Genomic DNA, 13,361 nt, shown 5'->3' with positions numbered 1-13,361 from the left:
TGCTACCCCCATAGGAGTTGCTGATGACAGGGTTTCCCTTTGCTGCACAGCCAGTCACACAGCATTCTCTTCTTGCATCAAGACAGAGGAATCAATCCTTTCACTTGTTTTTATTATTTTCCTAGGGGAAGATTACTTGGATGGGGTAAGGGATTATAGGATGTCCAACTTGAAAATGTCCAACAATCAAAACCAGTGACAACTTCCTCCCTATGTACAGATTCCTCTTCTCCCTTCCCCCTGCACAAACTTGGCTCCCTTGCACATCTTCCACTGGTTCACTCCTGGAGGAACTAACAGCCTCTAGTTAGTTCAGCACCAGCCCATTACAGGATAGGAACTCTCATCTCCTTCTTCCTCTCTGTAGACACTGATCCCAGTTCTACTGCTTGCAGAAATACTAACCCATCTTGTCTGCCACCAGCCCACCTTGCTGCTTTCTCTTCCCAGTCTTCCTGACTGACACACACATGGAGACTTCCCAGGGCAAGGTTGAAGGAAGACTTGGCACACCAAGAGAGCACTGCTACAGCTTGCAGTCTCTCCCCTTGTCTGTCCCTGCACCGTGCTGATCTACTCACTGTTTCTCCTTGCTCCTGCTGGCTCTCTGGTTTGGGTCCCTCCAACTGCCTGTGGGGGGATTCTTCCAGGGATAAACCTGAGTCACTGGAAGACCCATCCTGGCAGCTCTCTGATGCCTCCCCCTGTTTCTAGAATGTTGGAGAATGCTCTTTAAGATAGTGGGTTGAAGCTAGGAGGGGTTGCCTTGAATATTTAGAAGCTCTTAGCCAATCCCCATGTTGGGGGCCTGACAGGGAACTAAGGAGCCAGCAGGAGGAGTTGGTGGAAGATGTAGAAGCAGTGTTGAGGTGAGTCTGTCGGTGGCCCTTTAGGGACCCCTGCCAGGGAGGGGTTTCACCTTGGGCTGTATTTTGGGGCTGACTGACGCTGGTCACGGCTAGGCCGCCTGCTTTTGCTTCAATTTTGACTGTGAAAAGTCCTTTAAGCTCCCTAAGGTAGCTGACTTGTAGTGTAGAATGTACAGCTGAGACACTTCAGGGCCCTTCCTGGCGCCCTCTTTATCCCCTATTCTTCAGGGCTTCGCAACTTGGCACCCCCTTTACTGCAACATCCTGGGTTAGCTGGCTCTCTGATCCCCTTGACCCTTCTGGAGTGGCCCCCTCTCTTAGGCAGACCCCTGGGCAGATCTTGAATACTCACAACACTGATTTTCCAGGAGAATCCTGCCCCACAGATCCACTTGGTCAGCACACAGTGGATCCTCTACAGCACAGCTCATCCCCTGGTTCCTAGGCCGACTGCCTGGACCACCTTCCTCAGCAACAGGGGGAGAGACAACTGTCACCCTCCTCCTGGGACCTGGCTTCCCACCCAAAGATACCCTGTCAGATGCTCCCCTCCTATTTATGTGCAATCCCAGGATGCATTGCAGAAATGCCATCCCACTGGAACTGACATAAAACAGAGTGTACCACTGGCTAGGTTTACTCCACTGTCCAATAAGGTCCCTCATTGGCTGCAGTGGGGACACTCCCTCAAACCCAGTGAATCACACTTAGAAACATGTGACAGGCTAAACTAGTAGATCAGACCCTCCTGATAAGCAGAACAGGGTCACAGATATATTTTACCTAGCACCTACCTGGGAGGGTGCTACACTCGCTCATCCATGTTTTAAAGGATCTTGCTTTGTGCACTGGTCCAAATCGTTTGGTGGAGGGGGGATTATGGTGTGGGGTTGTTTTTCAGGGATTGGGCTTGACCCCTAATTCCTTAATTTAATGAAGGGAACTCTTAAGGCGTCACCATACCCAAACATTTTGGACAATTTCCTGCTCCCAACATTGTAGGAACAGTTTGGGGATGTTCCAACATGACTGCACAACACTGCACAAAGCAATGTCCATAAAGACATGGATGAGTGAGTTTGGGGTGGAGGAACTTGACTGGCCTGCACAGAGTCCTGACCTCAACCCTATAGAATACCTTTGGGATGAACTGACTACATCAGTGCCTGACCTCACAAATGTGTTTCTGGAAGAATGGTCAAACATTCCCATAGCCACACTCCTAAACCTCGTGGACAACCTTCCCAAAAGAGTTAAAGCTGTTATAGCTTCAAAGGGTGGGCCAACTCAATACTGAACCCAACTGACGAAAACTGGGATGCCATTAAAGTTCATGTGCATATAAAGGCAGGTGTCCCAATACTTTCGGTAATATAGTTTCTAGTGTACATTCACATCAGTTACTGCCATCAAGGAGCTTATGATCTAATGTCCCTAACTCACACACTGTACATACACATACTAGTGCCAAATTAGACTGACACCAATTACCCTACAAGCAAGTCTTTGGAGTGTGGGAGGAAACCAGAGTACCCAGAGGAAACCCACACAGGCACAGGGAGAACATACAAACTCCAGGCAGGTAATGGTGTGCTTGGGATTCAAACCAACGTTATATACTGTATATATACAAGAATAAGGGAAAAAATGAAAAACAATTCCCTGTTCCTTTTGCTGGGATTTTGACAGATAAAATACAAATTTGAAATTCATTTGCAATTCCAATGTACATGCAGAATGGGCTAAATCCATCCAGTCAATGTTTTGTTTGAAGTAGGTTTTTTGTTTAAACCCAGCATAACTGATCAATATACATTGCATTTATAGATTTCATTTAATGAATTCCCAAAAAAGTTTTCAGTGACAAGAACAAAGAATAAAGATCGGTTTTTAAAGCTGGATGTTTAACATGCATATATGAGCAGAATGTGGCCTGTGTGCTTTTACTTCTCTGTAGATATCTTTGAGTTATTTTAGCATTTACAAGTGAAAATAAATAAGGGTAACAGGTAGAGAATCAGGGCTGTTACTAGATCTGGAAACCTTTGGTGCATGTTTATTGCTGAATGAAATTCCCTACGAAGATGTGGCTTATGTCCCCCGCAGCTTGGCAGGAGCATCCACATAGCGGTAATGTGCCTGTGCAGACTCTACATGCTTGGTATGTAGCCGACGGTAAGCCTGGGAGGACCTCCTCTATCTCCGTGCTGGGAGTTGTTCTGCTTTTGAGGTTTGGTAGGGATTTTGCTGGGATGAAATCCATGAATGCTTCCTGTTGCCTGCAGATAGGCAAGTAAGTAGGTCAAAAATATATGACTAGGAAAAGTGAATATTTTTTGCTTGAGGAGAGTTGGGAAGTTTTGGTGAAGACGAATTTCATGATTGTGTGGAGGGAAGAATTTTTGATTGGGGTGGCTTAATGGGTGCTGGAGGAATACTCTTTAATTCTGCACTCTGCATGCCGGTGTTTTGTAATTCATATACCTGAAAGCTGCACTTTATGCTATGCGTTAGACACTGAATAGCAGGCCGGGTATAAGTGACAGGGTGGTCATCACATCCTCCATGTCCCCCATTGGGTGCCAAACAAGGATCACATGAGAGGACCACCTTGGGGTGGGTTCTTTTGGGCTACCCTAGGCACTTTGTACAGGGTCACTGCCATACACATGGGTACCTTTACTTGAGCCATGCTCATGACCTGGTAGATGACAAATATGAACAAACTCTAGTAAACTCTCTTGATGTAATAAGTACCACCATGGTTACTTGTGCATTTAGGAGGGACACACAGAGCCAATGTCCTCTCCACCTGTCCAGCGTATCAACGCTACCTCGCTCCCTGTAATGGTATGGGGTCCCACCATGCACCTAGTGCAGATTCTTTGCATGTACTTCACTTCACTTAAAGTAAAACTATATGGAAAACTTTTTTTATTATTTTGGATAGAGCAAGAGTGGGTTATAACCCCTGTCTGATTTTTTTCTGCCATCTGTATCCCATTGCAGAGATTTCCATTTACTTCCTGTCCCATAGCCAAAAAGGAAGTGAGAGGAAACGCCTGCAAATTAAGGACATTTCTTTGGGACCCCCAGGTTACCAGAACTAGTGTTCCCATTGGATGATTTATTTTCTATTACTTTTCTGGGGACAACCCAAAATTTGGGATTTTGTTTTTACTTTCACTTTCAATGCTAATCATAAACAGGAAAAATAGAGAGGGTAAATCTCCCTAAGGAGGCACAGACAGCAATTAAAATTGACAGGTATTTTCATCCCTCTCCACTCTATCCAAAACATATAAAAAAAGTTTTGCCTTTAGTTATACTTTAACCACTTGCCGACCGCCCCGCGCAGATTTACTGCGGCAGGGGAGCTCGTCTGCACATAATCACGTAGATCTACGTGACTGTGTGCATGTGGTCTCGCCGCCAGCCTCCCACGATCTCCAGGGAAACTGACAGGAGAGCTGTCTGCCTATGTAAACAAGGCAGGCGGCTCTCCTGTCAGCAGAGATGTATAGTAACTAAGTAGAACTACTTCACTACTGTACTTAAGTACGGAAAGGCGGTATCTGTACTTTCCTGGAGTAGAATTTTTTTCTCCTACTTCCACTTTTACTTCACTACATTTTTTTGATGATTTCACTACTTTTTTTGTGCTGCATAGTTACTTGTTACAATTATAAAAATTACCACTGCCAGAACAGTAGATGGCAGGTTTCATGAAGTTCAAAAAAATGTGTATAATGTCATGTGTAAATCAGCGCTTACGAAAATAAATGCTACTGTATGTATAAATAAAATGGTCTACATATCTGCTGTTAAGGGGAAAGAGAACCTCCCCCAACCAAGGAAAGTCACAAGCGTACATAGACCTTTTTTCTGGTAAGAGGCTGATTTTGCTTTTTTCACTGGAAGTTGAGAGCACAGGTTTTGCAGTTTTGTTTCACTGGAAGAGTCTATTTGGATATTATTTTGCACTTACGTTCATCCGCTGGGTAAGGGGGGATTCCACAAGGTGGTGGGAGTCTGCACCTATTATTTTGAATAGTACCTGTTTGATTCCTGCACCTTTAAACATATATTCATCTTGTTTTGTCACATATATATGGTATTATGGCATTATATATATGGACTTTTTATTGACTTTGATTTCATACACTCTTCCTTTTTTTCCATTATTAGAATATATTGTTGTATATCACATTGGTTTATATATGATTTTGCAAACCAATAAGCTGTGGGAAAAAAAAACATGCAGGGGAGAGAAGGAGGGATGCTTTAAAGGGGAAAGGGAGGGACATACTTTATCTGTTTTTGTTTACAAAAAGTTACAGCCAAAGGAATTGTGATTGTCCTTTAGGTTAATCGTTTGAAATAATAAAAAACAATGTGATGTTCAAACTTTTGACTTCTTTCTTTAATAACTACATAACACAGTACTTGTACTTTTACTTTCAGTACTTGAGTAGCATTTTTTTAAAAAAAACTACTGGTACTTTTACTTTCAGTACTTGAGTAGCAACATTTTAAAAAAAAACTACTTGCAATACTTAAGTACAAAAAATGTTGAATACTTTAGTACTTCTACTCAAGTCACTTTTTGATAGAGCACTTCCACTTCTACTCAAGTCACTTTTTGATAGAGCACTTCCACTTCTACTCAAGTCACTTTTTGATCGAGCACTTGTACTTTTACTCAAGTATGGGTTTTGAGTACTTTATACAAGTGTGCCTGTCAGACAGGCACAATGAGATTGTGTGCCTCAGCTATGCTGAAACATCGATCTCTGTGTGCCTGTCACAAAGCCCCCCTACACAGTAAGCACAATTTAGGAGCACTCTTAACCCCTTGATCACCCCCAGTATTAACCCCTTTCCTGCCAGTGGCATTTATACAGTAACAGTGCATATTATTTAGCACTGATCACTGTATTGGTGTCACTGGTCCCCAAAAAGTGTCACTTAGTGTCACTTTGTTCGCCACAATGTCTCAGTCCCACTAAAAAATGCTGATCGCCGCCATTACTAATAAAAACAACAACAACAACAAAAAAGTCCAAAAATCTACCCCATAGTTTGTAAACGCTATAACTTTTTCGAAAACCAATTAATATACGTTTTTTTGAATTTTTTTTTACCAAAAATATGTAGCAGAATACAAATTGGCCTAAACTGACAAAAAAAATGTTTTTTTTATTTTTTTTTTTTTTTTATTGGGAAGGTTTTATAGCAGATAGTACAGATAGTACAAAATATTGTGTTTTTGTTTTTCAAAATTGACGCTCTTTTTTTGTTTATAGCGCAAAACCTAAAGACCGCAGAGGTGATCAAATACCACCAAAAGAAAGTTATATTTGTGGGGAAAAAAGGACATCAATTGTATTTGGGTACAATGTCGCACGACAGAGCAATTGTTAGTTAAAGCAGCACAGTGCCGAATCGCAAAAAATAGCCTGATCATTAAGGGGGTAAAACCTTCCGGGGCTGAAGTGGTTAAATCTTTCTCTTCCGTACCTATGTACAGGATGAGGGGCATAGTGCTGTAGATCTGCTCCTATTGCTTTGGGAGATGGATCGCGACCAAAAGGGTGCCGACAACATCTCCCTGGCTGTAAGAGGCCATTTCACTTACCACATATACACGCTTAACAACAGGCTGCTAGAGGACCCTTTGTTACCCTTGGTAACCACTTGTATCCTCACACTGTATTAACTCTTGTGCTGTTATCCTTATACCCTAATGTCCTTAGTGACCCGAGCTGTAGACTATCTCTGCTGGTTACTTACATCGCACCCCTTTAGTAACTTCAGACCAAGCAAAGGCAACGTTTCAAACATTTTACTTGAAGAATACATTAACATAATGAAAACGTCATTTGACAGTTCAAGATAAAGTGCAGACATTCTCTAACATCCCTAGTCCCTAACCATAGGCTTGTGGTTGCCCCAGCATACCTGTTCAAGCAAAAATCCAATGTTGGCTCAATCCATATCTGGAATTTAACTCCAGCTTCGGCAAGATACGGGACATCCAGACTTTGGAAACGGCACCCGGCAGAGCATCCTTCCCCTAGTTTGTGTGTAAGTCTACCCTCACAGCTGCAGCAGCTCTGTGTAATGGCTGGAGACTACATCCAGTCTTTCCTTCCCATCCAGACTGTGTGAGTGTGGGCAGAGCCCTTCTCCTTTTTATATACAGCACAGGGATAGTGAGGCAGATCTCAGCAGAAAATGTGGGAAATAGGTTAACTGTCTCTCTCCCAGCTGAGGCAGCAGTAACCTCTATCTATCTACAGGCATTGAGGAGTTGCTTGCAACATAGAGTGCAGAAACACCCGGAAGTGAGCAGGAATACTGTATATCATGTATAATATACCTTAAATACTCCTGACTGCAGTGCACCCTGCACTGGGCTATATATTACAGACTCCTGACCACTAAACTTTGCTCTGGTACCCCGGCACTATATATGTTACATTCTCCTAACCTCAGCACAATGTACCGTATATACTCGAGTATAAGCCAACCCGAATATAAGTCGAGACCCCTAATTTTACCACAAAAAAGTGGGAAAACTTATTGACGCGAGTAAAAGCCTAGGGTGGGAAATGCAGCAGCTACTGGACCCAACTGGACCACCACGAGACACAAAACTGGGGCTGCAGGCATGGTGCAGGAGATGGTTCAGGCATGGTACAGGAGATGGCACAGGTCATGGTACAGGCATGGCACAGATCATGGTACAGGCATGGCACAGATCATGGTATAGGCATGGCACAGGTTATGGCACAGGAGATGGTACAGGAATGGCACAGGTGATGGTATAGGCATGGCACAGGTGATAGAACATGCATGGCACAGGTGATGGTATAGGCATGGCACAGGTGATGGTACAGGCATGGCACAGGTGATGGTATAGGCATGACACAGGTGATGGTACAGGCATGGCACAGGTCATGGTACAGGCATGGCACAGGTCATGGTACTGGAGATGGTATAGGCATGGCACAGGTGATGGTATAATCATGGCACAGTAGGTACAGGCATGGCACAGTAGGTACAGGCATGGCACAGTAGGTATAGGCATGGCACAGTAGGTACAGGCATTGCACAGTAGGTACAGGCATGGCACAGGAGATGCAGTGCTGCGGGAATGGTACAGGATAATGTCCTGTACCATGCCCGCAGCACTGCATGAGGAAATGCAGGGGCTGCGGAGGAGTCTCACTTACCTGTCGGTGAGGCGCCTTCAATTTAAAAATGGCGCCGCCCGGCGCCAACACGTCACCGCGCATGCTCTGCCGTTGCTCGGGAAAACTCGTACACGTTCGGCTATTCCCGGGCGTTCGGCTATTCCCGGGCATGCGGCGCATGCGCAGTGACATGTCGGCGCCGGGCGGCGCCATTTTTAACAAGTAAGTGAGCCAGTGACTCGAGTATAAGCTGAAAATATATGCTGAAAAACTCGGCTTATACTTGAGTATATACGGTACATTAAAAACTCCTTACCCCTGCACTATATACATTATGTGTAAAATGTTATAAACCCAGTCACGCTAACATATGAAACTAAGTGAATAAAACATCTAGTGCTTGCAGCTGCTGTTCCAAACCTAATGGTTAAACAGTGTTGTATGGTCGGCAATAGTGATATGCTCTATACAGACAACAGTGCTTGCTCTAAAGCAATGTGTATCTACAAAATAAAATATAGTGATGTGCTTAAAACCAAAAAAAGGAGGATCATTATAAGAATTAAAGAAAATACTTCTTATAAAGATCCACTTTATAAAGTAAACACAAAACTGTTTCAAAAGGATATTGATAGATTTTTCCGAAGATAGACCCCCACGGAAAGGAGGGGAACACCATATGTGAGCAGTAAAGTAAAGGTCCACACTCACCAGACTTGTTGACCCTCCTTTATATACAACATGAGGATCACTGAAAGCTTTGGTGGTCTCCATAACCAGGGTAAATCCTCCAGTTGGTCCCCAATTTGCCTTCCTCGCAGTGATTAAGAGTTCCAAAGGGGAGATGAAAAAGAGGGAAAAAAAATCTATGAACGGACTCCTCATAGTGTAAAGCCATAATGGTTGCCTTTATTTAAAGCCCCTATGGTAGGCTATGCATACAAGGTGGTTAAAAAAGCCTGCCGTGTGGGCTTCTGCACTGTACAAAGGGAGCAGTGGAAGCAGGAAGAATTTTTTACACTGAATATCAGAGGATTACTCATGGGACTTTTCACCTAATATTTTCATTGTATAGGTTTCAAACAGTTTTGTGTTTACTTTATTAAGGTGTGGAGCTTTCTAAGAAGTATTTCCTTTAATTCCTATATTATTCCTCCTTTTTTTTTGTTTTTTAAGCACAGTATTATATGTTATTATGTATAGATACACATTACTTTAGAGCAAGCGCTGTTGTCTGTATAGAGCATATCACTATTGCGGACCATATAACACTATATACACTATGGTGTACATTGCATACACCTGGTCACTGTACTATATACCGTATTTTTCGCCGTATAAGATGCACCGGCGTATAATACGCACCCAATTTTAAAGGAGGAAAATCTAGAAAAAAGATTCTGAACAGGCTGGGCACTGGTGAGTGTAGGGACCACAGTACCAAATAGGTACCCCTTTCATTGAAATTAGGGGGGGAGTTGCTCTACAGAACCATGAGCTGGGAAGTTCGAGGTGACTAATCTATTAGAAGAGTTCAATCATGCAGAGACCACCAGAGGCAGAGAGACTTACCTAAGGTAACGGTTACAGGTAGAAGAAGAAGTGAAGAACACAGCCTGACACAGTGACATCCATCCCCGGCCCGCAGCTAGTTCTTCTCTTGACCGAGCGGTGAGCACAGGCGAACCAATCATGTCATGAGTAGCGGCACAGCAAACCAATCAGGTGTGCAGGCACGCGTGATTGGTTAGCTGTGCAGCAGCTCACAGCGCCACCCGCTGCTGCTGCTCACCGCGCTCGGCTCAGACAGTCACAGTCAGTCAGTCTGAGTCAGGAGAACAAGGCGCTGCAGGCGCCCACTCGTTCAACTTCAGGGCAGCTAATGTTATTTATGCCCGAGCGTATATTTTCAGCGAGCCCGAGGCGCGAGCGGGGCTGGGGTGGCAACAGAGGTGGCAAGGACTTCCTCTGGGGTGGCAATTGCCACCCCAGCTAGCCCTCTGGCTCCGCCACTGGCAGGCAAAATGTGTATTTGTCGTATAAGACGCACCAACTTTTCCCCCCCCCAGTTTTGGGGAAGAAAAAGTGCGTCTTATACGGCGAAAAATACGGTACATAACATACTCCTGACCTCTGCATTCTAAATTATATACTGTAGTTTATGTACTCCTGACCAAAGTGTTTATTATGTTGCTGGTTGCCAAGTAGTACTTTAATGAGGTAGTGCCTAGACAAGTGTTAGCTCCATGGTTTTTTTTTTTTTTTTAATGTGTGCAGGATAGCATTTGTAATTGAAAAGTTTTATTTTTTTTTTTAAATGACACTGTCTTGTTGCTTTATATTTAAAGTGATTGTAAAGTCTTGAGTTTTAAAAAAAAATAACAAACATGTTATACTTACCTCCTCTTTGCAGTTGGTTTTGCACAGAGCAGCCCGGATCCTCCTCTTCTCGGGTCCCTCTTCGCTGCTCCTGGCCCCTCCCTCCTGACGAGTGCCCCCACAGCAAGCAGCTTGCTATGGGGGCACCCGAGCCGAGCCGCAGCTCCGTGTGCCTATTTAGAAACGGAGCTGCCATTCAGTTCCACCCCCTCTCTCCCCTAATTGGCTAACTGACTTTGATTGACAGCAGTGGGAGCCAATGGCAACGCTAGCATCCTAGCCTATCAGGAGGGAGAGTCCCAGACGGCCAAGGGACTCATGGACATTGCTGGATAGAGATGGGCTCAGGTAAGTATTGGGGGTGCTTGGGTGGCTGCTACTCACAGAAGACTTTTTATCTTAATGTATAGAATGCATTAAGATCAAAAACCTTCCGCCTTTACAACTCCTTTAAGGCATATTTTGTCAGTACAAGAGCTGCAACATACACTTTATTACTAAAAGAATTGGGATGCCTGCCTTTACACGCACATGAAATTTAATGGCATCCCAGTTTTAGTCTGTAGGGTTCAATATTGAGTTGGCCCACCCTTTGGTAGGAGCAAAAGGAAAAACTCCTTAATAAACAAGAACATATAGTGTAACATTTTAACGTAACATGGTACGTGCGTAGTACAAGTACAAAGGGGATGTCCTTGGTATGGAACAGAATGACTCCGTGCTCCCGCCCTGACGCGTTTCGTCGGCACATCACCTCATCTTTATACCCTTATGGGGGGGGAGGGTGCAGGTGTGCGTGGTGCTACCCTCCCCCCCCATAAGGGTATAAAGATGAGGTGATGTGGCCGCGTGCTCACGCCCTCAGTAGAAGTCCAGTGCCGACGAAACGCGTCAGGGCGGGAGCACGCGGTCATTCTGTTCCATACCAAGGACATCCCAGAGGATCCCTAGCACTAAACGCCATTTGAGTCCGGGTAACATCGTGATAGGGTGGCTGGATCACCCGTACCGTGTGGCTCAGTGGGGACAACGTCAGTAGTAGGAGGACCGGGTTTTGTGCCTTGGATATGTTGTTCGCATAAATACATCCGATTCCATGTGAGTGTGATTTTAATTTTTTTAATAAAGCCTTGTTTGTACATATTACGCTATGGGTATCTGTTCCCCTTTTATGTGAGACGAGAGGAGGAGGTATCTGTCCCCCCTTTTTATGTGAGAGGAGAGGAGGAGGCGCTGACTATATCCCTACTAGTTGGAGTGGAATCCTGAGGGGATCACCATCCGGAAGTGGAGGATTTTTGATTGAATAAAGCGCTAAACCCTAGCGTTAAGGGTACGTGTCCACTCTCAAGGGGGGGAGCACAGCGGTGAGGTGAAGGATATGATGGTTGCTGAGTGATCGATAAAGAAGTCTTGTGTTCCACCACACAACGAATTTTCTATGCACCCATTCTTTCGTGTGACTTCACCCTGAGAATATTATGGACTTATGAACTTTAAGGCTTTATAATAATTTCCTACTTTGTTTGCCATTTACCTTCAACCTTGTTAGAGGTTGTTTTAGCGCTGCTAGTGTTTATATGGGCTGAGGCTCCTATACGCACCTTTTTTTATGTTATGTTTTGAGTATAGCAGCTGCTTTATTGGTTATATAGGCATACGAGTATATCTTGCTGCATTGCTAGATACATACGTTTTGATCCTAGGAGTATTGCATATACATGAGCGCTGAGTGGGTGGGATAAGGAATACTTTTTCTTTCTTGCTCCTTTTCTATATTTTGGTTTTTTGGTAACTTAGCAGCTATGGATGCAATTCTCTTTCTCAAAAACAGGCAAATTGATATAAAGAACATATTTGCAGATGAGATTGAGGACGATAATGATTTAGATCTGGGATCGGATCTGGCTGCCTTGGGTATTTTGCTCGAGAAGCAGATACGCACATGGTGGGACATCTGCACCTTCGAGCAGTACCTAAAGGAACGCATCATCATGCGGAGCCTAAGGTGGGAGGTCACCCCACAGGATGGCTTGGATGATGAGGATAGTCAGAAGGAATGGCTAGAATTTTTTAACAATATGGGCATTAAGTTACAGGAATTGGTTTTAAAACGGAAAAAGAAAAAGATGACCATTTTAGAGAAACGAATAGCTGAGATAAAGGCAAACATTGAACCTGAGAAGGACTCGCCTCAGGTAATTAAGTTCAACACGGATATACAGAAAAAATTAGAAAAGGTAGATCGGGAGACACACAAAAAGAAAGTCAAAAAATTCCGTAGGGATATGGAAGATTTTAAAAACAACATGGTATATGCCTGGCAGATGCCACCACTACCCACCAACCACGAGCAGGTGCCCCAGCCATTGGCACCAGTAGCTGTACCTCGAATGCCTATGCCGAGAAATACCCCTCGTGGGAAAGGTAAAGGCAAAGGAAAAGGTAACCGCACAGTAGGTATGGTCCCTACCCCCTATAGGAGTGAACCGATACATTATGCCAATTCAAGAGAGATGGAGGAGAGAGGTCCTCCTGTCCCTTTACAAAGGAGTGATTGGCAACAGGGAGCCCCGAGTGGCCCATACAGGGGCAACACGCAACAGGGGCAATTCCAGTACGATTCTGGATATACTTTCTCTGTGCCCACTTACAATAGGTACAATGAAGCACCGGGTTTTGCAGATCCAAGAACCCCGGCCCAGAATCGCCCTTTTCCCTGGAGGGGGGGAAGAGGCAGAGGTGGGAGGAGGAGGGGGAAACCGTGGAGAGGGAAACCTGTAGGGGCCCAAATGGACTCTTGGAGGCCCCAGCTCCCCCACCTGGACAACCAAAGGGACCGCCCTTGGCCCAGGGTAGACGTACAACCAGAGGATGTAGAGGTGGACTCAAACACCAAAAAAAGAAGGAGAGA

The sequence above is a fragment of the Pelophylax lessonae genome (genome assembly GCF_965119305.1).
Source record: "Pelophylax lessonae genome assembly, chromosome: 12".
NCBI lineage: Eukaryota > Metazoa > Chordata > Amphibia > Anura > Ranidae > Pelophylax > Pelophylax lessonae.
The sequence above is the reverse complement of the archived record's forward strand: the minus strand, read 5'-3'. Positions refer to the sequence as shown.